We start from the raw sequence: 27,079 nt of genomic DNA on the forward strand, positions 1-27,079 counted from the left end.
TGTTTCATAGGGTGCCACTCGTATGCTAGCTTGACACTTATTAATGTATACAAATTCTGTTAGTGGGATGTATCTGTCCCATCTCCTCTCGGATTCAATGACACAAGTTCTCAATATATTCTTGAGGGCTTATCACATTTTACAGGTTATTATTATCATTTCATTTCATTATTTATAGGAACTCAATGAGTTTCTGAATTTACCTGAATTACTTGTTTCAACTGTCCATCCGTTTGAGGATGATAAGTCATACTGATATCTTTAAGCTTATAGCAATTACTGTGGTATAGGTAATTCACATTAATATAACTGAGTCACTGACTCTAGCTACCTTACAAGTGTAGTCGTTTGATAGGCTAGTTCTGAAGTTTTACATTTCTGACTAAAATTTTCACATTTATTTCCAGTAATAGTACTCTATTCGGGTGCAACTGTATCAATTTATAGATTACTTACAAATATTCTTAATTTATTATACCACAAGGAAGCATGTAGCTCTACACAATAATCCCGTGTCGGTACTATAATCTGCAGCTTACAATACAAACATCGAGAACATTATATAGTCACTACGTTATAACCTCATGGACTAGATTTTCTAACATCTTATCTTTCTCAAATCCACTAATATCCCAAACCGATTCTGATTACAATTTCCTTTGACAATTACTAACAGTAACATCTTTTCCCTCATCTAGAGCAATTCTATTACTGTAACTCACTTTTACGTCCTCTTGCCTTACATTAAGTAGGCTCACCATTTAGCTTTATAATTTATGGTATGTTAGAAAATACTTTTAGCTAACAATTCTTCCAAAAGTATTCTTCCAAAAGTAATGTTAATCATACTTGTTATTATAGTTATTATCCTAAAGGACTAGTTACTAATACATCAAAATTCGTTCCCATGTAAAGGAATAACAACATAACATATAGTTCTGACACTAACACACAACTAAGTAGTGCTGGGATCAAATAATAACTAATTGTTTCTTTCAAAAATTAAGAACTTACCAGCAGCTACATCTGAAGTTTCTGCTCTTTCTCCTTGGCACATAGTGGACGCTCTGACTGGTGCGCTACTATATTCGGGTTGATTCATTGTGTTATAGTGGTGAGGAGTACCAACTCTATTTCTATCTTGACTCTGATTGACGGTCTGTGAACTCCGGAGAGCAGATCGAGGTGGTTTAGCACAATCTTTAGCAAAGTGTCCAAGTTTTCAACAATTGTAACAAGCACCAGAGGCCTTACGACAAATACCTCCATGTAGCTTACCACAAACATGGCAGAAACGGGCAGAATAGGAACTTCTGGTTGTTCGACGACTAGATCTTAGTGGTCTCTGTCCTGATGATCCGCCTCTATCATATTTCTGAGCTCGGGGTTCCTCAAATTCTTTTCCCTTCCCCAAATTACTATTCGAACTCTGACCCATAGGTTTCTCCCTCTTTTCCATTTCACACTGCCCTTGTGGGGGTTGGGTCTGTACTTGGGCTTGGGCTGACAGATTATTAGCCATTTGTTGAAAGAAAGTGGCCATTTGCTGGGCCATTTGTGCAGTAATTTGTACTGGTAAAGCTGGTACAGTCAGGCCTTCGACACTTTGTGGAGTTGGGGCCTCAACTTGTACTTCTGCCATCACGGATTGTTCTATTTTCTCATTCTTCTCTTCCATTCTTTTCACAGAATTTTCTATTCCTATACAACCAATTCAAGGAGATTCCTCTCCATTAGTTCACATTTATGATGTAAATCTACTATATGTATCAAACATTTGAGCAGTTGTAGTTCTGACAAAAAGATTTCAAATTCACAGTTCGAAATTCACTTTAAAACCATTGCTCTGATACCACTTAAACATGTCACACCCTACCCCTCTGTAAGGCATGACATGATCCCGTAGTATACCTAATGAATTATCAACTCCGTCTACTAATAACCCATTAAATACACTACAAGGGATTTTAAAAACTTTTCTTACTTCTTTCACAGTGGTGAGCACTATTTACAGGTGTTAAAAACTTTTGTGAACTGAAGTGATAGAACTAACACATTTGACTTATTTGGAATTTCTGTAAAAATTTTGGCAGAGTGCCATCTGTATTTTGGATAAAACAGTTTTTCAGAAAACCTGTAAAAGCACTTCAATATTTTTCCAAATCTCAACTCCAACAAAATTCAACACAATATTTTTCTCAACTCAATCCACAACAATTTTTCAATATTTTCAAAGGATGAGATAAAAGAAATATAATACAAATTTTATAAGTCAAAATAACTCATAATTCACTTTACAACTTCAATGTACAATTATAAGACTCAAAATTTATATTACAAAACTATTCAAGTAAATGAAATCTTAAATTTATATTTACAATAATTTATATTTAATTACATACCAAAATGTTTTACAAGAGTTTTTATACAACTGCTCAAATAATTTACATACATATTATTACATGCATACATCAGACCTAAGTACATGGGTATACCTATAATATACCTGGAGCTTATCTGAAAGTGTCTTCAAAGAAACTTACTCACTGCTCTATGCTCTTTTTACCTGCGACAGAATACAAAGTTATCGCTGAGTGGTGAACTCAGTGGTGCACAACTATAATTTAAAACATAGTACAATATACATTGACAAAATTTACAGTAAATAATTTGAGAATCTGAATACTCATCAAATTCCAAAACTCAAAATATTCATTGCCAATAATGTAAATCATTTGTATAAATGACTTTGATCACAAAATTCAATTTATCAAATCATGACTAACCATTTAAGTAATTCCAATAAAATCAATTATACATAAACCATAATTGAAATCACAATTCTTTACCATTCAAAAGCCATTATGTATCTCAAAAATCATTATGTATCTCAAAAATCAATCTTTATCTCAAAACCATGTTGTATCTTAAAAATCATTCTTTATCTCACTAATTATGTAAGACTAATCCGATAGGGCCATCTTCGATGTGATTCTAACTCCCTATGGTCGGGGAGGTCGAATCAAATTCTAACTCCCTATTGTCGGGGAGGTCGAATCATCGTGCACAGTACCATCACAATAATGAATCTTCCGCAAGGGCCATAACGATAAAATAAACTTAGATCTAACCTCAAATCATAGGAAAATCTAAGCCTGTGCACGTACCATGGTAATCAAAACACAACTAACTCCATTGTCTCCTCAATAAATGAGAGAGACGGGTAATAACCTAGTCAAGCATCTATAGTGAGTGATAAAACAATATCACAATCCTTTTAGTGAGCATAAATCACAATATAATTCGATTCAAAGTCAATTCCAATATCCAATAATTTTTATACTCATCACAATTCAAATCATAAATTTGCATTTTTTTTTCATGAAAATTTCCATCACAATTCAAAACATGTTCTATCACAATTTTCCAAAACATAACTTATTCAATCCATAACAATGCTTAATACTTGTGGAAAAACCATTTCACAAAGCTAAATTCATACATACTATAACAATTTTCAATAATCATTGAATTAAATCTAATGCTTGTTAAACATAATACATAAGAAAATGTCATTTAATCATATGAAATATTCAAAACAAAATCAGTTAAAAACTAGTTGTGCACAAACCTCTGATGACTGTCTCCTGGTCTGGACTCAGTGTTTCCTTCCCTTTTCCTGAGTCCTTGCTATCAGAGAAACACAATTTGAAGTATTTCAGTACAAAATTAAATTGTCTCTAACAATAATGTTCGATAAGTAATTCACTGAATACCCTTATTTGCTTAATCTACCAATATATCGACCCTCGATGCGTTCTAGGTAAACTAGGTTTTAGTGTCACTAATATGTCACATTCGATAGTATTTTAGGGTTGGTACGTTTTACCAAACTCATTTCCTTGTTTAGTGCATTTTAATGCAACTTGCTGGATTCCGGGATACTAGTTTGACCTAGCCGGACGACCTAGTTCCCTCGGTTTTCGGGTTTTGGCCAAAACTACAAACTTGTAGGTATGGGTCTTAGCTATTCATGTTTAAAATTTCAGGTCAATTGGACCGATTTTGAGTGAGTTATAGACTAAGCACTAACTGCTGCTCAATTGGTCAATTTTCAGGCCTCAATTGCACCTAATCCGAATTGGTCATTTTTTTATGTCACCTTGCAAGCAGAATTTTGGTATGCTTTCTTAATGAAAGTTGGCACATTTTGTACTTAGTTTTACCTCCAATTGGTCTCATACCAATTGGAGTTACACATTTAGAGTTATAGGCTAAAATGCACACTGCCCTTAATTACATTGCTTAAACATCATTTCATTACACATTTACCTTGCTACGAATTCACCTCTCAACCCCATTCTGTTTTGGTACATTACCAAAACCATATACCACTTCATTTTAAAGTCATTTTGGGCAGATTACAAACATCCTCAATACACCAAATAAAACTCTAATTCACAAAGTCCAAATACAATCACATATACACATAAACATTTCTAGTTTTTACAGACACTTTACACAACTAATTCATATACATATCCATCAATCCTCAATGTCATAATTCTGCCAATATCTTCATGAACTCATACATTTATCAAAGAGTCCCAAGGCTACCGAATTGTTCCACAATGCCAAAGTGTCCTACAATTCATCAATTTCCATTCCAAGTGCACAATCACCATATACATGTGGAATAATTTACTAGGACATTAAATCACCCTAATCAAATAATTTCTCATCAAATATATGTATGAATATTTCATTAAACATACAATTCCATGGCTGTCCAAAATTGATATATCAAGAACTCCTCAAACTTGAAAATTTTCTTCACAATTCAAACACCCATAACAAGTATACAAAGTTTAACAAAGCAATGTTCAAAAATACAAACTTACCGTTGGTTGGGACTTGTTAAACCTTCACTAAACTTTTTGATTTTGGTATCAAGCTCTTCCTTGTGATGTGAGGACAATTTTTAGTGAAGCTACCTAGGTGATTGGAGGTAAATTGAAGGAGTGCATGAAGCTTAAAGAAAAATGGCCATGGAGGTTTTGGGAGCTTTTCATTTACGGAATGGATGATTCTCAAGCTTGAAGATGAAGTGTTTAGTGGAGAAATCTGCCCACTAACACATTTTATAATCCTTAGTTTATTCCTTAGTGTTCCACTCACTTTAGTTTAATCATTTTATATGTTAAATGTGTTATTTACATAATTTTCACTCCACTTTTGGCTATTTACATTAGGTACCACCAAATTAATTCTTCATTTTATTTTCTAAGTGTAATATTATTTATTTTTAATGGAAATTTAGGTCAAAAGACAATTCGGGATGTCAAATGACCATAATGTCCCTGTTCGGGTTGCATTCCCGATTTTTCGGTAACACCGGGTTTTGTCTGTTTTTTAGATTTCTCACTTTTCTTTGTACTAATTATTTAATTTTTCTTTGATATTTCTAATGATATTTATACTTCAATTGATGTCTCTTTAAGTCCTAAAAATATTTTCCAGGGTTCACCGCGGTCCAGGGCTAGTCAACAGCCCACGCCGTGACTTCCCGGTGTGGTCACCCATCGCTAGGTTTCTCGGCTCGCTTAACTTGGTTACATTTCTTTGCTATTGTTTTTCCTTTGTTTTTCTTGTATTTTCTTTTCTTGTATTTCATTATTTTATGTCTCCTCACACATAACGAAGTGTAGTTCTAGGCATCCTAGCTGTCCGAACAGCACTGGTCACCGGAACAGTAGAACGCACTACCGAACTTAGGGGTGTTACATCCCTTAAGAGGAACATGAAACTTTGGACAAATGGAAGGAGCATGTTATAAGTAATAAGTGTTACATGCTTGCTTCCATGAGTAATGAGTTATAGAAGCAGCATGAGAACTGCCGAGTGCAAGTGAGATCCTCCTTCACCTACAAGAGTTGTATGGTGAGCACATCCGGAATGCTAGGTATGGGATATCTAGACAGCTGTTCCGTATGAGAAAGTCTGAGGGACAGAATGTTGGGGATCATGTCCACAAGATGATTCGGCTGATTCAGCAGCTAGAACATCTTGACTTCAACATGGATTTCCAACTACAGATGGATTTGATCCTTCAGTCCCTTCCTGAGTCTTTTGGGAATTTTGTGACAAATTTTCATATGACTAAACAGGAATGCACCTTAGCTGGTTTACTCAATATGCTGGTTATTGCCCAAAAGAATATGCCGAGCAATAATGGAAAAGAGGTAGCTTTGATTGCATCTTCTTCTACTAGAAAGTCCAACAAGAAGAAGGGCAATAAGAAAAAGAAATCTCAGATTCCTGGTCCTTCCAAGAAAATAGCTAAACAGAAAGGGAAAACTAAAGCTGATGGAGGCAAGGGAAAGTGTTTCCACTGCCAGAAGGATGGGCATTGGAAAAGGAACTACCCAGAGTATCTTGCTTCTCTGAAGGACAAGAAGGATAGACCTTCGGAAGGTATGTCCATATCTTGTTATTTAGATTCTGATGATACTCATAGTTCATCTACAGCTTGGGTTTTAGATACTGGTGCCAGTTCTCACATTTCTAATGATATGCAGGAACTAGCAAATAGTAGCAGCTTGTGTTCTCAAGATGTTAGAGTCCGGATTGGCAATGGCTCAACTATTGAAGCTTTAGCCATAGGATCTAAATCTTTTTACATGTCTGGACATGTTTTGTGTTTGGATAATATTTTATATGTACCTGATGCTTCTAAGAACATCATTTCTATATCTAGTTTGACTATGAATTTCAATTCACAGATGACGTTTGCAATATTTATTTTGGAAATAGATATGTTGGTTCAGGTTATATGAATGATGGTCTTTGTTATTTGTAAAATAATGACAAACACAAAATGAATGCAAGTGATTTAAATGAATGCAATGCCATGGTGAAAACTAACTCAAGTTTAAAATATATTTGGCACTTAAGGTTATGTCATATTGCAGAAGATAGGATTGCAAAACTGGAGAAAATGGAGATTTTATCCTCATTGGGCTCTGAGCCTACTCCAACTTGTGAATCTTGCCTTCAGGGAAAAATGACTAGATCACCCTTTGTTTGACAAGGGCTAAGGGCTAAAAATATTTTGGAGCTAATACATAGTGATGTATGTGGTCCATTTAAGGAAATAGCTAGAGGCAGTTTTCATTATTTTATTACCTTTACTGATGATAAATCAAGGTTTGGGTATTTGTATTTGATGAAATACAAAAATGAATCCTTTGAAAAGTTCAAAGAATTTAAATCTAAAGTAGAAAATCAAACAGGAAAGAGTATTAAAGCTCTTCAATCTGATTGTGGAGGTGAATATTTGAGTACTAAATTTGATGAATCCTTGAGAGAGCACAACATTGTTTCCCAACTGACTCCTCCAGGAATGCCACAGCTGAATGGTGTATCTGAAAGGAGAAATCGTACCCTATTGGATATGGTACATAGTATGATGAGCTACACTGATATGCCAATCTCCTTTTGGGGATTTGCATTAGAATCAGCTTTGTATATTTTGAATAGGATTCCATCAAAATCAGTTTCTTCCACACCTTATGAGATATGGCATGGAAGAAAACCAAGTCTTAAGCATGTTAAGATTTGGGGTTGTCCAGCTTATATCAAAAAGCTGAACACTGATAAATTGGAAACTAGATCAGAAAAAGGTCATTTTGTTAGATATCCAAAAGATAGTTTTGGATATTATTTTTATTTGCCTACTTCACAAAAGGTTGTGATAAGTAGAGATGCCACATTTCTTGAACAACAGTTTGTTCAAGAAGAAGGCAAAGGAAGGCAAATAGAGTTGGAATTGGAGAATTTTGACCAACCAACAGATCAGATGGATATATATCCATCTAGTCAACCTACACCCATTGATGAAACATCTACAGATGCTCCTCGTAGAACAACCAGGGTATCTCTCCCACCAGTGAGATATGGTTTCCTTCATGAATAAGTACATGAGTTGTCTACTCATGAAGAAGTAGATCATGGGGATGATCCACTTACCTATGAAGAAGCTATATCAGATATAGACTCTTCAAAATGGATTGATGCTATGAAATCTGAAATTGATTCCATGTATAAGAATCAAGTTTGGGATCTTGTTGACCCGTCTGAAGATATTGTACTTATAGGGAACAAATGGGTTTTCAAGAAGAAAATTGGGTTTGATGGAAAGGTAGAGACCTATGAGGCAAGGGTAGTAGCAAAAGGATTTCGCCAAAGGCAAGGAATCAACTATGAGGAGACTTTCTCGCCTGTTGCCATGCTTAAATCAATTAGGATTCTATTAGCAATAGCTGCATACTACGATTATGAGATTTGGCATATGGATGTCAAAACAGCTTTTCTCGATGGATACATTGAAGAAAACATTTTCATGGAGCAACCTAATTAAATGTGATTTAATTAATTAATTAAAGAGTTTAATTGATTAATTAAATAGGTTTGGTTTGCAATTAGATTGCAAAGTCCCTAGCATGACTTGAAACCAAATATAGGTTATTGGATGTATAGTATAAGTTAATTTTATATTTAAAGTGTTTAAATATGAATTTAATTAATGAGAAATTAATTAATCAAAATTAATTAATTAATTCATATTTGATATAAATTGATTAGAAGAAGAGAAATAATTATTTTGGGTTGAGAACTGAAAATTAAAACACAGGGGCATTTTGGTCATTTCACAGGGTGGCATGTGGCACCATGAGATGGTGACACATGGCATTATACATAAGCTTGCCAAATGTCTTTTAATCATGTAAGATGATTAAAATTAAGATTAAATATAGGTTTGACACTTGGCACAACGTGATTGGGTCAATTAAACCTAGAACCAATCAAAGGGTGATATGTGGCAAGGGTTTAATGTGTTGACCTAGCCATATAAGTGTTGTTATGAAAAGAAAACAACACAACCAGTAGCTATTTTCTTTGGTACCGCCACCCAAGAGACTCTTCCCTGTCTTCATCTTCTTCTCTCATCTATTCCAAGAGATTAGCAAACAATATCTTGAATTAAAAGTACTAGAAATTATTTCTAGTGTCCTGTTTACATCTTTAATCTCTTAAAAGGCAAAACTTGATTTTCTAATTAATAGAAAAAGCTTTAGAAGCTGTTCAAGGGTTGCCATAGGTGTTCTCGATGTGGACAAGCTAGAGCGACAACATCTGGTGTCCTAAAGACGCATGTCAAAGGCACAAATACACTGCAGTATATCAAGTGGTTAGTGTATTTGTTCTTGATCTAATTTAAGGTTCTAAAATTAATCTGATTAATTTTTAAAATCTTAAATGGCAAATAAAGATCCAAAAATATATTAAAAGTGTTTTAATATATTATTTATCATTGAAATCAAATAGATAAAAATAAATCTTGCATGATGTATGTGGCCCTAGGTGAAAATTTTTGAATTCATTGGTATAAACTTGTGTTTTTCATGCTTCCACTCCTTCAGGGCTTGTGTCTGAGCTTGTGTTGGTAAGTTTCTCGCCTTTTGTTGAAAGAACGCAGCCATCTACTGTGCAAACTGAGCAGGAAACTGCGGTGCTTGAGGAGGAGCTGGAGTGGCTAACCCACTCACGTTCTGGAGTGCCGGGGCTTCTCCTTAGGCCTCAGCCTCGATAGATTGCTCTACGGAATGATCTCCCTCTTCCATTCCATTTTCCAGAATTTCTACTTCCTGAGATCAAATACAAGGAGGTTGACCTCCATTAGTGCATATTCATGATGTAAATATGTCATATGTATCAATTTAGCACACTTGAGCTGTTGTACTTATCAAAGGAAATATGCACATGCACAATCAAAATTCATTTCAAAACCATGCTCTGATACCACTAAACATGTCACACCTTACCCCTCTATAAGGTATAACATGATCCCGTAGTATACCCAACGAATTACCGAACTTCACCTACCGATAACCCATTAAATACACTACAAGAAATTTTAAAACAATTTTCTTACTTTTCGAAGGTGGTGAGCATTTTTGGTAGGAACTAAAAACTTTTATTTGAAGATAAACCACATATCAAATTTTCAATCAACTTAAAGTTTTCATAAATTTTATAAAAATTTCGGTACAGTGTTGTCTATAATAGGGAAAAACCAGTTCTTCAAAACCTATGAAAAACACTCCCAATAATTTCATTTCAACCCAATTGCAACCACCAAAACTCAAATCATCACAAATCCAACCAATCTCCATAATTCATGACAATTGCAAAACATTTAAGTAAATCCATTCTTATTGCATTTAAAATATTTGATTTCATTCACAATATAGTTGTGACACCCCTTACCCGTCTACAATGTAGCCGAGCAAGTTATGCCACTCAGTGTGCCGGAGCACCAATTCATATTCTAATTACAATTTATCCCTTTTAATTCACTTATTTTCAATTTTTGATAAATCTGAATTTTTCTGCAAATTTTATAGAAAATCCAGTAGAGTGCCAGCTATAAATTGGAAAAACAATTCTTCTGATCCTATTTAAAAACACTTCCAATATAATTTTCAAATCCAGACTCCATTATACACACATATCTCAACCCAATCTCAACATCTGAATACTATTTTCAAAACTTTTCTGTTCACTTCATCACTAGAAGCTAATTCATAAATATTTCTCAATATTTCATTTATCAGCATACATTATACAAAAAATTTCAATAACATGAAATTTCATATATTTACATTATTACATAATTACAAGAGTTTATAGTTATAATCCAAACTAATACAAAATGCAAAATACAAAATGCTACCCAGAATCCTAATGTCCTACCATATGCAATGCAGATGTGAGGTGATTCTGGACTCCAGATGCAGTTCTGAAGGCTCACCCTGTCTGATGTCTGCTGGGCTCCCCAGCTAGGTCTCCAGTACCTGTGCGTGGCAAAAGCGACACGCTAAGCAATTCTGCTTAGTGGTGACAATATAAAATAAAATAAAATATAATAAAAATAAGTATGCAGAATGTATGTTTATTTTTTTTAGTAGACTTAATTTCTAATATTATTTACAGTATTATTTAATTAAAATTTGGTAAGGTTTATTATCATTGCTCGAGTAAATCGTACTAATTGACTGGACTAGATAAACGGGTAAACCGGCACTGGGTACTGAGTACCTCGGCCATTACACCATCGGTCACATTGTGTCTCCCGGTGTGCAACAGAACAGCTAATAAGCTGTAATAACATTAGGCACAAGGCCAAGTCTCAACACAATGTCAGAATGGCTAAAAGCCATGAAATTACATAATGGCATAATGTCATATGCAGTACTGCTAACAGAACCCTATTGGCATGCCAAGCTATCCAAACCAATCTTGTTAGGTATACTAGGGCATATTACACTTTTAAATTTCATAATTTTTGAATTTCAAGTTTGAATCTTACTATTCATTTTATTAGTCAACTAAAATGTTGACTTTTGCATAGACAATAGGTACATTGGTTTTAATACTCCCAACATACCACATTTTGCATTCAAAATTTGTTGGTATTGGTTGCCAATACCATTTCTAAGCTTAATGTTAATTGGGTAGAATTTTCAGTTTTCATGCTTTGTTTTTACTGTTCCATTAGTCATTTTTGCATTGGGAATTTGGCAAAATATTCAACATGAAAGTTGTTCATTATTTTGTCTAGTTGAATTTCGTTTTTTGAATCACTCCATTTGAAGTTTTGTAGCTCAATTTATGGCCCAAAAACCACAACAGGCCGGTTTGAAATTTTTCCAGAATTTCTAGACTGACCAAATCTATAGTGTTAGGAACAGTGACTACAATTCACTTTTTGAATATGTTCTGGTCATAATTTAGGTTAGGTTTCTTCATGAAAGTTGTTGTTCTATATCTCATTTTGTTGCTGGTAAAATTTAAAGTCAATTGGACCTTTCTACACTGAGTTATGGCCAAATGACCAAATACTATTCATTTGATCATTTTTTGCCCAGGTAGACTGCAGGTCACCTGGATTAGGGCAAACTTTTGGTCAACTTGGTTTGGTTTTCTAGGCATGGTTCCTTCACCAAAATTGTGCCATTATGTGTCTAGTTTCATGTCCATTTAGCCTTGCATCAATTGGACCTCTATAATTCAAGTTATTGCTGCCCAAACCTGTTGGACTCATGTCCAATTTTGCAGGTCACCAAGGGTAGCCACACCAAACCCAAATCCCACTACTCAACACACTTCATTTTTTATTTAAACAGAACCAAATGGTCACTAATTGACCATTAAAACCTATTTTCATCATCACATGGTCAAAGTCTCATTTCTCCACCCCAAACCCTAACTCAAACATTACAACCCATGCATTTTCATTTCATTTCATCATTCCACTTAGGAGATACATATTGTGGGCAGCCATACAAGCATGTTAACTCCATAAAACTCATCACAATCATACCCTACCAAGTTTGTCGAAATTTAAGGGATGGTATACAAATGGTATTCAACAAATTTTCTTTATAATTTACACTCATTCAAAGTCCTTAACATGAATTTAAAGTGAAATTCATGGTTACGTCACTAACCTCTATGGAGTGAAGTTTCCCCACTTGCTAGGATTCTTGTTTTCCTCTTCTTTTTGCTCCCAAAAGAATCACTAAGATGTAAGAACACTTTTTTTGTGTTGGGAGTATAGGGTTTAGTGGGGTAGAAGTTGGTGAAATCAAGCTTGAAAAAGCTTGAAAATTGTGGCTATGGTGGAGGCTCATTGCAAAGAAGAAAGAAGTAATGAGAGTTGTGATTTTTTTTTTCATTTTCCAGCCCATTTTATCTCTTTTAAATAAGTTTATGCCATGTGTCAACATTGGGTTGGTTGGGAGAACTTTAATGACATCACGATGATGTCATTATTCCATTTTCTTTCATTTTCTCTCCATTTCTTGTCTATTTAATTTCAATTAAATTTTTAACAACATTTAATCATATTTTATGTTATATAAATTATTTATTTAACTAGACAAGTTGGCCAAAAATCATCTCTAAAGACAAAATAACCAAAATGCCCTCCGTTTGGCTTAACGAGCAAAAATTATCTATACTAATTGAAAATTTTTCTAAGTATTTTCTTGGCATTCTAATGCCATAAGAACCTCAATAACCCTTCTTTGAAGTCCCAATAATTATTTTAGAATTTCTCCCCTGGGTCTAGGGCTCCTAGTTGCGAGAGCCGCAACTTCTCACTAGTTTACCCATAGCTAGGGCATCGGCTCATTTAACTTGGTTGTATTTTATTTCTAAAATTTTTCCTAAATTTTTCTTATTAATATTTGAGTTAATTATAATTCCTCATTTTAGTTTAAATATTTTTTCAGACGTTCTAGTGGTCCGGACCGACATTGGTTACCGGAATAGTAGATTGTACGGACTAGCTAAAGTGAGGATGTTACAATAGTTCACAGACGTAACAAGCCAAAAGATAATATTTTTACATACGACTGTACAACTGCTCAATTACAAAAAAAAAAAAAAAAAAAAAAAAAAAAAAAAAAATATGACTATAACATTATTTACATCAACTAATTACAAGGGTATAACTAAATACCCGTACAAAAGCCTAAGTGTAGTCCTAACAATTAGCAGCTCACTCTGCTGCTTTTTCCTTGTTTCTATCTGCGACAACAAAAAAAGGTATCGCTGAGTATAAAAATACTTAGTGGTGCATAATAAATTATAAAATGCAAAACATAAAACATTTGTCATTAATTCACAATTCAAATATTTCACAATCACATTTCAATTTTCAAATCATATTTATCACAAATCACAATTTCAATATTTCACAATTTTTAAAGCTTAATATAACACAAATTTGATCAAATAATTAAATAAACACAGTGTTGCCAATCAATAACACAACTTAAGCCATGACACAAAATTTCCAAACATGCCATGTTGTACACCATGACAAGGTAAACTCATCCCACTAATCGAAATCAATGAGGGGGTGGCTAGCTAGCTAATGAGTACTCATCCAAACTCACCTCAGACTGGGAAGCCAGAGAGGGAGGAAAATAATCAAATATCAAACTCAACCCCACAAGTGGAGGAGAAACATAGTAAAGGACTGCCATGCTAAGAGTGAATCAAAACAATTTAAAACTATGGTGTTCAATTATAATTGATACAACAATTAAACAAACTTCATTTCAAATCTCCATTGTAAAATAGGCAACACAACATTCTCAAAATTCATAATGAATAAAACACATTCATAATGTATAACAAATCAATTTTGATTGTGAAAACTATAATTTGAAAATTTTTATGTATAAACCTGATGTGAATTGCTTCTAGGCCTTGACTCAGTTTGCCCTATCCTTATCCAGGTCTTTTTCAACTTAAACTTTGAAGTTCAATCTTCAATTCCACTGTAACACCCTTATTTGTATAGCCTGGTATATTTCACTGTTCCGGTGATCGGTGTCGGTCTGGACAATTAAGGGGATTAGAACCATACTTAAGACAACTAGAGAAACCGTAAACACAAATAATTAGTAATGTTCAATTAGTTAAGTATAAATAAGAAAAACATAACATAAGAGGTTAAACGAGCCGAGAGTCACAGCGATGGGTGACCTCCTCGGGAACGACTGCAAAGTCATTTTAAACTCAAATTTTGAACCGTAAAATGTGACATCGCGGTCCTTAGGACCATTATAAACACAATGGAAAAGAGAAAATCATGAAAAAGAACTGTTAAGTCAGTTAAATAATTAGGTCAGGGAGCCGGAAGAAATATGGAATTATTTGTAAACCGGGATGAACAGGCGAGGGGCAATTTGGTCAATTGACCAGAGTCGACTCTGACCTAATCACAAATAAAATCGGAGAAAAGAAAATTTCGGAGTCGGGAATAAAATTAAAGAACTAATAGAAAAAAATAAAAAAAAAAGAGAAAAAGAAAAAGTGTAGGGAGATGACATCATGCATGACATCATGCATGATGTCATAAAAGTTATAATTAATAAATTAATTAAATTGATTTTTTGGGGTCTTCCATAAGCTAAAATAAATAAAAGAAGGGAAAAGAAAAAAAAAAGTCATTTGGTCTTCTTCTACCCAAGGTTGCCGCCTCTCTCTTCTCTCCCTCACAAAACCACCATGAAAGCTCTATTGTGAGCTTGAAGAACTAAAAATCCCACCACAAAAAAATAGTCTACCATAGATAAAACTTTTTTGGGCAACTAGAAAACAAGATCTAAAGGAAAGAAAGAAAAAAAAGACTTGAAGAAAGGGAAGCCTAAAAATCCTCCAAACAAGGTTAGTATTGCAAACTTCAAAATTTTAGTTTAATTAGTGTATGTATGGCATCTAGAGCTTGTAAATAAACTAAAAATTTTAAAAAAAATATGGGGGGAGGACCAAACTGAATTTTCGTCCAGCCTATGTAGGGGTGAGTATTGCATGAGTTTGATTGAATGAAATATGTTAGAAAGCTTGAATAAGTTGAGGAATTGTGTTTGTATGGTTGGAATTAGTAAAATGCAATAAATTAGGTGAGTTAGGGTTTTGGGACTTAGGGTTTTGAAGCAAAAATTTGAAGAAGTGAGTAAATAATGTGTTTGACCTATTGTGAAGTGAAAAATGGTCAATTGTGACCAAATGAGTTGTGTTTGAATTGTTGGAATGGAAGCTAAATTCGGAGGGTGTATGGTCATGCTGCTGGCAGCATGACCAAGTCAACTTTGAAGGACCAAAACTGAACTTTTACAAGTCCAATTCATATGGCACCAATTGGGGATGAAAATAGACAGAAAATGACACAATTTTCGTTTAGGAACCATGCCCAAAAAGTGACCAAAACCTAGTGAACAAATTGACCAAAGTTGGATAAGTGCGATGCACATCAGTACAAAGCCCGACCAAATGAACAGTGTTTGTTCATTTGGTCATAACTCAAGCTAGACAGGTCAAATTGACCTGAACTTTTACCAGTGGTTAGATGAGACATAGGCCTAAAACTTTCATGCGGAATACAAGTCCAAATTCTGCCAGAAACCAAGCCATTTGGCCACCCCAAGTTGGTGACCCAAATCTGCCAGCACCAAAACTGTCCAGAAAATCTGGGTTGTTTTCAATCCGGCAGCTATGGTTCAAATGGCCATAACTTGAGCTAAAAAACTCCAATTAGGGTGATCCAAAAATGAGAATAAACTTAAGACAATAAGGAACATTTTCTATGAAGGAAGGTTTGCCAAATTCTAACAGTAGATTGACCAATGGAAAAGTGCAACTAGGAGCACCAAAACTGAAAATTTGACAATTTTGCTTGAAGGACTTAAGCTTTGAGAAAATGATCAAAACCAACAAATTTAATGAACAAAATGTGGTATGTGGGTGAAGTGGAGTTCCCATACCTATTAAGCCTTAAAAAGTCAATAATTTGACTTGAATAGTGTAGTGAATAGTAACCCGAAATACAAAAACTTCGAGAACGTCAAAATTAGCACATTAAAGCTAGGTAAAAATGAAGTGAAATTTATTTTTGGATTTATACTAAGTTATGGTACTGAAACACTGTGAAACTATGTGTTTCAGCTGAAAAGGACTTGGAAACTCGAAGAGACTGAGTCAAGGCTTAAAGGCAACTCACGTCAGGTCTGTGCACAGTAATTGTTGTTTAAATATATGATTCTTAAAAAATTGATTTTTCTTGAGTTAATTATGAATTGTGTTGCCATTTATGATTGTGAATATGACTTTGAAAATTTACCAGATTTCCAATAAATTATTTGAATAAATTGTTTTGAATTGATTTTGTGTTTACACTTAGCATGACAGTATCACATTATTCCTCCTCCATTTATGGGGTTGAGATCGTTTATTTTCCTCCCTCTCTGGCTTACCAGTTGAGGTTGAGATCGGATGAGTACTCATTAGCTAGCTAGCCACCTCCCTCATTGATTTCAATTAATGGGGTTATAGATTGCTTTGTCGTGGTGTACAACACGGCATTGACCGGAAATTTTGTGTCATGGCTTAAGTGTATAAGATTTTGGCAACACTGTGTTTAATAAATTATTTGACTAAATGGTGTTATTATGAGCCTTGATATTTGTGAAATGTGATTGAGAAGTATTCAAATTGTGTTTCACTAATGAATGATTTATGTACTACATTTTAAATTTTTATTGTGCACCACTGAGTATTTTATACTCAGCGATAGCTTATTTTGCTGTCGCAGATAAGAGCAAGGAGAAAGCAGCAGAGTGAGCTGCTATCGAATTGTGGACCATATCGATCATTTTGTACGGGTATTATTTTATACCCTTGTAGATAATTTTGATGTAAATATAGAAATGTTGTATGTATCAATGTAAGTTGAGCAGTTGTAAAATAAATTGTAATAATATTATTTTTGGATTTCCTTCTGTAAATTAATGTTTGTACTTGGGAATTTCATACTTTATGCTATGTGAATAAAATTATTAAATATTTTGTGATGATAAATTTTAATTGAATTGTGGAATTACTTTGAAGTGATTTGAATTGAGTTGATTGAGATTTATTGGACGTTAGGAGTTGTGAAAAATTTTTGGAAGTGTTTTTCTCAGGTATTTGAAGAACTGTTTTCTCCAATTACAAACGGAACTCTGTCAAAATTTTTATAAAATTTGCGGCAAAAATTAAAATGGACAAACTTTTTACTAGTATTTAAACTTTGAATAAATGGTTTTTAATTCCTACCAAAATGCTCACCACTTCCAAAATGTAAGAAAATTGTTTCAAAATCTCTTGTAGGGTACTTAATGAGTTATCGGTAGGTGAAGCTCGGTAGTTCATTAAGTATTCTATGGGATCATGTTATGCCTTACAGAGGGGTAAGGTGTGACATCCACTCCTCTTTTCTTCTTTTTTTCTTGCTCAATCCTCTTCTCAAGTGAGGTTATCAAGTTCTAATGGAGAAATTTGGGGGCAAGGTAAGGTTTAATGGGTGGAATCAAGCTTGGACTCAAGCTTTCATGGTGGTTCTTCAATGGTGGTGAGAGAGAGCAAGGAAGCCGACACACTAAGGGAGAAGACAAGAAATAATTTTTCTTTTCCTTTTTTTAAGTATTTATGTGTATTTTTACTTAATTGACTTGGTCAATTATGGTGGGAAAAATAAAATCAATTTTGACATCATTCATGATATCATCCAATGATGTAAGCATGATGTAATTAAAGTTTTCTTTTCTTTTTCTTTTGCATTTATTTTTCCATTAGCTCTTTAATTTAATTCCCGATTCTAAAATTTTCTTTTCTCTGATTTTATTGGACAGTTAGGTTAGGAGTCAGCTTTAGGGGTGAATTGACCGAATTGCCCCTCACTAGTTTAATCCAGTTTGCAAGTTATTCGATATTTCTTCTGGATTCCTGACCTAATTATTTGACTTGCTTAACAACTCCTTTTCATGATTTTCTCTTTTCCACTGTGCTAGCAATAGTCCTAAGGACCACAGTGTCACATTTTTCGGGTTCAAAATTTGAGTTAAGGCTGACCTCGTAGTCATTTCCCGGGAAGGTCACCCATCGCTGTGACTCCTGGCTCATTTAACCTTTTATGTTCTGTTTTTTTTTTATTTTTAGTTTTCCATCTGGTAATCACTATTTATTTTCAATTAGTGCTTTTCTATATGTCTGAAACATAATTCTAGCCCTCTTAATTATCCTGACTGACACCAGTCACCGGAATAGTAACATATACCAGGCTATGTAAATAGGGGTGTTACAATTCTCTCCCCCTTAAAAGAAATTTCGTCCTCAAAATTGTATCTACTATCTATCTTCAAATAGTCATACGTGTTGTTTTCTCATGTTTTTCTCACATTTCTACATAGCTTCATAATCTAAATAATAGTCCATAGCACTTTAACCAATACTATTTACCTAATCATTGGTCTTCTGACCATTCTAATCAATAATCTTGATAATATTCGCAATATTTATTTATTACATCTGAACTAACTATTCAACTTTTTACTTCCATAACTCTTTTATCTATCGATATTCAATAATTTATCGTATTTTAGGTGATGTCTTTCGCTAACAAACTCTTCCAAAACTGATTCTAAAAAGACTAGTCACTAACATATCAAAATTGATTTTTATACATATACATATCTTAGTTAAGAATTGATAAAATACCAGCAACAATGTCAGAAGTCTCATCCTCGTCCCTCTGTCGCATAGTGTATACTCTAGCTAGAGCATCACCTTGTCCTGGCTGATTCATAATACTCTAACTTCCAGGTGTACTACCCCTACCTCTACCTCTGCCTCTACCAACTGCTGGTGAACTCTTTGGGGTAAAACTTGGGCTGATCCTTCTGATGTGGTAAATGATCCATAACGGCATGGACTTATGCAATCCTTAGCAAAATGACCAGTCCCTCCACAATTAAAACATGCTCCTATAGCTCTATAACATACTCCACTATATGGCATACCACAAGTCTCACAAAGTCGATCTGACAACGTATTTATGTATGTCTGCTGAGTTTGCTAATCAGATTGGGGTGGTTTTTGTCCAGAAGATCTACCTCTACCCGATTCGTGTGAGCTAGATCCTCTAAAATGTTTTCTTTTCCCAGAACCACACTCAATAACTTGGCCAGTAACCTTTTCAATTTTCTCTTTCTCTTGTGTGCTCTTTTTCACTGCCCCTTCTGATTCTTTCCTTTCTAGTTCCAGGGCCTGTGAAATCAGTTCAGAAAAATTCTGGTGTCGAAACCCCACCACTTGCATTCTCAAAGTAGGCCTCAACCCAGCCTTAAACCTCTTACACCGGTCTCTGGGGGTGGTGACCAAGCTTCTGGCATAGTGGCCTAGTCGAGAGAAATCCCACTTATACTCTGCTATAGTTCTGTCCCCTTGCTTCAGACTTAAAAACTCTTGTAGCTTCATGTCTACATAAGTATCTGGGACCCATTTTTATCTGAATTCTCTCAAAAAGTCTGTCCAAGTGAGAACTGGTGGCTTTACCAGGCTATGGGGGATGGTCTTCCACCATTCATATGCATCCCCTTACATAAGTGATACTAAATATTCGAACATTAACTCTTCAGCACACTGTAGTTTTCTAAAACCCATTCCATCCTCTCTAACTACTGTTCTGTTCCAGTGGATCCACTGTTCCTTTCAATTCTATAGCCCCAAATTTCATTAACTTCTGATATTGTCTTGTTGGGGGCTATGGTTATGCTATAGGGGCTTGTGTCTGAGCTTGTGTTGGCAAGTTTCCTGCCATTTCTTGAAAGAAAGTAGCCATCTGCTGTGCAAACTGAGCAAGAAACTATGGTGCTTGAGACTGGAGTGGCTGACCCACTCACGTTCTGGAGTGCTGGGGCTTCTCCTTTGGCCTCAGCCTCAACAGATTGCTCTACAGAATGCTCTCCCTCAGATTGTGAGTGTAAGAGCCCTAAACTGGGAGTCAAAGCCACTAACCTGAACCTGAAATCCTGTAGACAAAGGGTACCTGAGTCCAGGTAAGTTAGCTTGTTATAATTAATTCTAAAAAACTTGAAAAATTGTAATTCAAAAATCTGAGTGATCCTAAGATATAGAGTTACAACTTCTATGAAGAATATTAGACCTAAAAGTGGCTGTAACATGTCTAATTAATTAGACAAAAATTGACTTCATAACCTGCCTAATTCTGGACCCAGAAAGAGACAATGAACCAGCTGTGGTTATTTGACCATAAGTTGAATTCTAAAACTTCAAATGACATGATTCGAAAGGAAAAACAAAGACAAGACATAGAGGAACAACTTCTATGAAGGAAGTGTGGCCAAACAGTGGCCACATATTGATCAAATTAATAGGTAAATCTAAGATACCAAAACTGAACCTAAAGGAAGGTTCAAGAAATTGCCTAAGACATGATATGTAATTACCTATAAGAATTGCTAAATGTATAAATTACATGAAATATGTATGTGGGACCTACTTTTCCACTACATATTGACATAAAATTTCTAATAAGTAATATGATAAGTGCATAATTTATTAATTTTACTTCCATCACATTTAATGTTTTTAGGGTATCTTTATGCCTAATTCAGTTGATTAAAGTATAATTATTTATTAGGCATATGTTTAGAGAGTTGTGGAAATAATTGTGTTAAATGAAGAAATTTTCAGCATTTGCATTAATTTGACTTCTGCTGTATTTTTCAGGGTTTTGGTGAAGTCCCAGAACATAGAAGTGTGGAAAGAAACTTGGAAAGATTGAAGGATTGAGAAGCGTTATTGATACAAAGTACACGGGTCGTGTAAGCACAACCACAGACCCGTGTAACATTTTGCCAGAAGAAATCCAGAGAACCGAGGAAGAAACAAAGTATACGGGCTGTGTAACTTGACCCGTGTAAATTCTAGAGACCCATGTAACCTTCTGTGCCAATGTAAGACATACCCACTTAGCTCTAGTAAGTTACATGGCCCTATGCCGTGTAGTGATACAGGGGCCGTGTATCCGTTGACAATCAGTTTCCTGATTTTGCTCCAGTTGTAGTTTTTGAGAGACGCTCTAAGAACCTAACCCTAGACCATTTATTATAAATAGAAGAGGCAGCAGCCGACACAAAAGAACCATTCAGTAGCCTTTTGACCTCAAAAACACCTTCATTCTCCATTCTTTTTTTTTAGATTTCTTCTTTATTTTTCCTTTATTTTTCTGTAAGCCATGAATATGAATGGCTAAGTTTTTAATTCAGTTCAAGGGATTCAAGTTCTTACGTGTGATTTGTGAGATCAGGTTCTTAATTTAATTTATGTCTTTTTGAATATCTATTGTTTTCTGATTTAATTGTTTTTGATCTATTGAATGATTTGCTAAAAAGGCCTATTAGTTAATTGTTTGATTTGATCAATTGCTAGTTCATCTTCATAATCCGTAATTGTTGTGTAAGACTGAACATGAGTAGCAATTAGGTTTTATTGATTATGATACCAATTTTCGATAATAACCTAAGGAAACAATAGGGTGAATTAAATGATTTATGCTTTATAAATTATTATTCAGCTTAACTACTTCCTATTCTTAAAGCAGTTATTAATTTGATGAGGAGTGCTTAATAACAATTCAATTAATAATTAGAGTCAATAAGAGTGCTGGGCTCGAATTAATAAGTATAGGGAAGTTAGGGGTTTACCTCGTTGTTTGGTAAATCTACGTTAAGTATTCAATAAGAGATAATTGTATTTTCTTTTATCTATGATGAAATCAATGCATTGAATGTGAATTACCTTGGACTGAAGTTTGTTTAATTCGAGAGTTTTTATTTAATTTTAGATCTTAATTTTGGATTTTTTATTTCTTCTTTGAACTGCAAATTACCCCCCGCCCCCCTCTCTCCCCCAACCTTTATTTCTTTCTTTTTCCATTACACAAGTGCACGAAATTTTAGTAATTCAGTCTCTAGGGTTTGACCTGGATTTACCACTTGCTGCAGAAAAATATTTTATAGCTGGTAATTTTTGTTAATTTAAATTTTGGTGGATTCGACAACCATCAAGAATTTTGGCGCCATTGCCGGGGACAGAAGTTTATTAAAATTTGTGTTTTTGGTGTTAGGATATTATGTTATTAATTTTGTTTGTGAAATGTTGCTATTTTTAGGTTTTTGAAAAAAATTACAGTGTTACTATTTATCGATAGATTTTTGGTTGAATTTGGAGGGTGATCGATACCTATTTTGAAGGAAACGATGCTCTGATCAAGACCAATGAAAAAGTTTCATTGGCCCCACCCTTTTGAGGCCAAATTTGATTATTTTCTAGGGTTTTGATGTATTTTGCCATTTTTACTTTGAATTCTTTTTGTATATGACAAGAACTTCACAATCTAGTGAATTGATCTTTGATCCAAAAGTAGAAAAAACAGCTAAACAATTGAGAAAATTGGCTAAGCAGGCTAAGCAGATTCCGAGTACATCTAAAGGAGTCCAATCTCCAAGGGAGTTAAGTTCAGATTCGAATTTGGATTCAAATTCCAAAAACAAAACCATGGCTGCTAGGACTTTGAAAGACTTGGCTGCTCCTGATCTAAATCAATAGCCTTTCTGTATTCAATACCTTGCTTTAAATGTTGCTTTTGAGTTGAAATCTAGACTATCCATTTGTTACCAAAGTTTCATGGTCTTGCAGGTGAGGATCCACATAAGCATTTGAAGGAATTTCATGAGGTGTGTTCCAGCATGAAACCTCAAGGAGTTTCCGAGGACTAGATTAAGCGTCGAGCTTTTCCTTTTTCACTAGAGGGTACAGCTAAGGATTGGTTGTATTAACTTCCTTCTGGATTTGTCAACTCATGGAATGGGATGAATCAGATATTTCTAAAGAAGTATTTTTCTACTTCCTGTGCTGCCAACATAAGAAAAGAAATTTGTGGCATCTGGCAGTACAATGGAGAGAGCTTGTATGAGTACTGGGCGCAATTTAAGAAACTGTGTGCAAGCTGTCCCCATCATCAAATAAGTGAGCAGCTGTTGATTCAGTATTTTTATGAGGGACTTCTACCAATGGACCGTAATATGATAGATACTGCCAATGGAGGAACATTTGTTGACAAAACACCAGATGAAGCAAGGAGGCTGATTGCTAACATGGCAGTAAACTCTCAATAGTTTGGAATGAGGATGGATCACATGAAGGAGCGGAAGCATAAGAAACATAAGTTTAGATAATTGAATTCAAAAATTTTTCATCTAGGGTCACTTGCATCATGCAAGATTTATTCTTATCTATTTGATTTCAATGATAAATAGCATATTAAAATTCTTTTAATATGTTTTTGGATCTACATTTTCCACTTAATATTTTAGAATTAACAGATTAATTCATTAGAACCCTATATTAGATCAAGAACAAGTGCACTAACCTTTTTGATGCACTGCAGCGTGTTTGGCACCTTTGGGATGCACCTAGGACACTAGATGTTGTCCCTCTAGCTTGTCCACACCAAGATCACCAATGGTAGCCCCTTGAACAGCTTCTAAAGCTTTTCCAATCAATTAGAAAATAAGGTTTTTCCTTTTGGGAGATTACAGATGTAAACAGGACACCAGAAACAATTTCTAGTATTTTTAATTCAAGAGATTGTTGGCAAATCTCTTTGAATTGATGAGAGATGAAGAAGATGAGAAGAAGAACACTCCAAGGGTGGCGGCACCAAGAGAATACAGCAGCTTGTATTCTCGTTCTTTCATCCTTACACTTATATAGCTAGGTCACTACTTAAAACCCTTGCCACATGTCACCTTCTGATTGGCTCTAGGTTTAATTGACTCAATCACATTGTGCCAAGTGTCAAACCTATATTTAATCTTGACTTTGATCATCTTACATGATTAAAAGACATATGGCAAGCTTATGTGTAGTGCCATGTGTCACCATCTCATGGTGCCACATGTCACCTTGTGAAATGACCAAAATACCCCATGTGTCTTAATTTTGAGTTCTCAACCCAAAATAATTATTTCTATTCTTCTAATCAATTTATATCAAATATAAATTAATTAATTAATCTATATTAATTAATTTCTCATTAATTAAATTCATATTTAAACACTTTAAATATAAATTTAACTTATACTATACATCTAATAACCTACATTTGGTTTCACGCTATGCTAGGGACATTGCAATCTATTTGCAAATCAAATCTATTTAATTAATTAATTAAACTCTTTAATTAATTAATTAATTAATTAATTAAATCATATTTAATTTGGTGATTACTTGTGTATGTGTGTGACTTACTAGGCTCATCACTAATTGACAATGAGACATCATATCAACTCTTAACATCATCAGAACTCTTTCTTACCATAAATGATTTCTGTAAATCATTTTATGTAGCTCATAGACTATGGCTAACACCTAGCATAGCATGCCATAGCCACCCAATCAATAATAAGGTTTACCTTAAATGAACCTATAATCATATGTTATCATGCACTAGAATCTCTCTGTTATAAAATCCCAATTCGAGCTGGAGTCATGGTTTATGTCAAACCCCATTTGTTATGAATATTATGTTCTCGTTTAATTCCAGTTCTTGATTAAAAAGATTTTCTCATCAGAAACTCTTTTCTGATTAAATCTATATGTCCTGGCCAGGAACTTGAAACTTCAAGAACAATTAAATAAACATTGGATTTTATCCCTATTTACTTAGGGTAACAGATTCCATCTTGATCAACACCTAACTCCATATATAACTAGTAAGAGCCAACACATGCCCATATACCCATACACAGTACAAGTATGAAAGAAATATCAAACTCAAACCACCTATATACAAGATAACTGTGCTATCTTAGGTCTAAAGATTATATGCACTGATATGATTTATGACAATACATTGACAAGAGTAAACTCTATGTGCTTATCATAAATGTCACTGGTTCGGCCTACTTATCATGTATAAGTACCTATCATGTTTGTTATATGGCATGAAACCCACCATTCCATCTTATTTACATCTGAAATAAATAACTTGAGAACAAAAATGATTACAATCTTTCTGGATAAGTCATGTCCTTATTGTGAAGTATCCTCAATTGCGAACCAATTTATGATACTTTGTGCTAAAAATACTGTTACTCATATTCTTAACATCTTAAGAATAATATTTCTAACAAAATATCAATGGACCTTTTCTATTACACATAAATATATTATGTAAACGGAAAAGTGAAAATGCTTTTTATTAATAAAACATGTACAAGATACATACTAAATGTTATACTCTATGGCATACTACTAACAACCTCCCACTAGCATTAGAGCCATTCATTACAATACCTTAGACCCATCTTCTCAAGATGTCGGTCTAATTATGCATGTGACAAAGGCTTAGAGAATGGATAAGCTGAATTTTTAGCTGATGTTATTTTCTACATATCTATATCACTTTGCCCAACTATCTCTAATAATGTGGTAGCGGCTTTCTATGTGTTGGATTTCTGGTGAGACCGGGGTTCCTTATATCCAAACAGCCTCTTTTTGCAGCATCTGATGTAGCAATGTGCTCAGGCTCTATAGTGGAATAAGTAGTCGTACTCTATTTGGAACTCTTCCAACTGACTGTGCCTCCATTACAAATGAACACATATCTAGATGTAGACTTTTTATCATTGATAACTGATTGGAAATCAGAATTAGTATAACAATCCAATTGCAAGTCTCCACCTCCATATATCAAGAATAAATCCTTAGTTCTTCTCAAGTACTTAAGGATATTCTTGACAGCTATCTAGTGTTCCAAACCTGGATTGGATTGGTACCTGCTAGTCAAACCAACAGCATATGTGATATCCGGCCTAGTACACAACATTGCATAATCAACTTCCAATAGTTGAAGCATATGGAATCCTGGCCATTTTATCTCTTTCTTCAGGTGTCTTTGGAGACATCTCTTTAGAAAGGTGAATACCATGTCTTACTGGTAACAATCCTCTCTTGGAATCAAGCATGTTAAACCTCTTTAACACCTTTTCCAAGTATAGACTTTGGGATAAATCAATTATTCTTTTCGCTCTATCTCTATAGATGCGAATCCCAAGAATATAGGTTGCCTCCCCTAAGACTTTCATGGAGAATGTATTTGACAAACATGCCTTTATAGTTGTGACCATACCTATGTCATTACCTATCAACAGAATATTATCCACATATAAGACAAGGAAAGTGATGGCACTATCACTAACCTTCTTATATACACATGGTGTAACACCCTCCCGGTAGCAACTCCGTACATTCTACTGTTCCGGTGACCGGTGTCGGTCCGGACAGCTAGAACTTCTGGAAAAATATTTAAACTAAAGTGAGGAACCATAATTAACTCAAATATTACTAAGAAAAATTTAGTAAAAATTTTAGAAATAAAATACAACCAAGTCAAATGAGCTGGTGCCCAAGCGATGGGTAACCGAGAGGGAAGTTGCGGTTCTCGCAACGAGAAGCCCTAGACCTAGAGAAAAATTCATAAAATAATTTTTGGGACCCCAGAGAAGGGTCATTGAGGTTCCTATGGCATTAGAAT

At 34.5% G+C, this 27,079-nt stretch overlaps 1 non-coding gene across 1 annotated transcript; it reads right to left on the reverse strand.

Annotated features, from left to right (window-relative positions):
- Positions 1–23,399: 23,399 nt before the first annotated feature.
- Positions 23,400–23,506, reverse strand: LOC131179733 (small nucleolar RNA R71). The gene has a single exon (XR_009148620.1). It is a non-coding gene; the product is annotated as a small nucleolar RNA R71 (small nucleolar RNA).
- Positions 23,507–27,079: the final 3,573 nt, after the last annotated feature.

The sequence above is a fragment of the Hevea brasiliensis genome, chromosome 4, assembly GCF_030052815.1.
Source record: "Hevea brasiliensis isolate MT/VB/25A 57/8 chromosome 4, ASM3005281v1, whole genome shotgun sequence".
In the NCBI taxonomy this organism is placed as follows: Eukaryota; Viridiplantae; Streptophyta; class Magnoliopsida; order Malpighiales; family Euphorbiaceae; genus Hevea; species Hevea brasiliensis.